Below are 1,994 nucleotides of genomic sequence, written 5' to 3' on the forward strand. Positions count from 1 at the left end.
GTGCCACCAAAAATGCTAATATATGTGGACATGGCGTGTAATAATGACTTTTGGAATCCATGCTAATGTTGGACAACTGGAAAACTTCTCAGCGATGGGAGGAATGGCGCTTCAAGTGTCTTTGCTACTGGTGACAGGAGTGAAATCGGTCTGTCAGCGATAACTACAAGTTGACGGCTGATGTTAAATACACAACTCCGTAATTTCTACTTGAATTCAATGTGCAATATTGCCAACCATATGAAATATTATAAGGAAACATTTGGCAGAAGGTCGAGACAAAGACAAAGGTTTTTGTTTTGATACATCTCTTTATTAATGCATTATGATCAGCTGTTTTCCCTCAAGTCTAATGTCAAAAATATGGCTTTTGTTTACGTTTTCATTCAATCATTTTTTTTGACGGCAAACTTAAGAGGCATCCGGTATCAAACTGGTCTCCCCGGACGACCTTAAGGGCTCAGCAGAATGCTCGCGTTATATGTTATCGAAAATAGCATTCTGCTTAGCCCTATTATTATTATTTATAGACCTTGCTGTGAAGTATGAATTTGAAATGCCGGTTGGCAACGGCATTTCACACATGTCTTCGAGTATGTTTACATTTTCGATTCGACCAGTTTATTTACCGAGTGTTACATTAGAGTGTTCACTGTATTTATAAAGAAAATCGAAAATCCATTTTGCGAAGTCGTTATTCAAGTCTGATGACATGAATTAAAGTGGTGTTGTGTGAACGGGTGAATTCATATACAACGCTGTTCAAATTCCCGTCAGAACATGTCATTAGACTTATCACTACAAAAACTCGATTAATCGATTAGTCGAAAATCGATTTACATATCCCTAAAATTCAAATTCACATGTATCCGAGTATTAGTATTTTTTGTCATTCATTTGTGTTCAAGAGTCCGCGCTGTACAAATCGAAATCAAATTCAAAAACATGGGTATTCCAGCTGGTGATGTTGAAAAGGGCAAGAAACTCTTCGTCCAACGTTGTGCCCAATGCCACACTGTCGAAGCTGGCGGTAAACATAAAGTAGGTCCCAATTTGAACGGTTTGTTCGGCCGCAAGACTGGTCAAGCTGTCGGATTCGCCTACACAGATGCCAACAAATCCAAGGGCATCACCTGGAATGAAGACACCTTGTTCGAATATATATTCCCGGCACCAAGATGATCTTCGCTGGTTTGAAGAAGCCCGGTGATCGCGCTGACCTCATTGCTTACCTGAAATCCGCTACCGCCTAAGCCGTTTCATTCATTCATCGACAAAACACAAATTATAATTTATGTATAACTAAATTTAAATCAATTATTAAAAAAACCAATATTAAAAATAAACATTAATTTTTAGTTAATGTAAATTTAAATTATTATTGTGTGAACTGTGGAAATGAAGAGCAGCAGAGTGTATTAGCAACATAGAAAAAAAACAATAGAATAAACGAATTCATTACCTCACATTTACCAAACACAAAAGAAAAAGTCGAGATTTTTCATTTCTTCTTGGTGGTGGCTTATCTTGGGGCTTTTACGTAACGAAAGTGTGACTCGTGCTGTATGGATGGTATGGTGAACCTACCCCTTGCCGTTGTCGCTATTATGGACTACCCTCCCCCATTCCATAGGCAGTGTTATACAGACACACACACTCAGCCACAAATACATGGATATACTTTTATCACCCTCAACGTGTATCAGAAAAATATTTCCGTAAGTTTGAAGTTCAAATTCATAGACAGAGTATACAACGTCACGTGTGATGACGACGACTACCACTACTACAGAGCACAACAACAACAACCTGGAAGAAATTGCGAGATGTTTTGTATGAAAAATATAATCAAGATACAATGGAGCGGAGCATCATGGTCATTATGATGATTTAGAATTCTATACATAACTTGTATGGAACTGGTGAAATTATTAGTGAAGGTTGTTGGCTGGCTGTCTGGTGACTGTTTTGTGACGTTTTTGCTTTTACGCTAC

At 38.1% G+C, this 1,994-nt stretch overlaps 1 pseudogene; it reads left to right on the forward strand.

Moving 5' to 3' along the window:
- The first annotated feature begins 883 nt into the window (after positions 1–883).
- Positions 884–1,253, forward strand: LOC133333543 (cytochrome c-like; annotated as a pseudogene).
- The last annotated feature ends 741 nt before the right edge of the window (positions 1,254–1,994 follow it).

Source organism: Musca vetustissima, unplaced genomic scaffold, assembly GCF_032173495.1.
Source record: "Musca vetustissima isolate MV318-11 ecotype Yass unplaced genomic scaffold, APGP_CSIRO_Mvet_v1 utg59399, whole genome shotgun sequence".
Lineage (NCBI taxonomy): Eukaryota > Metazoa > Arthropoda > Insecta > Diptera > Muscidae > Musca > Musca vetustissima.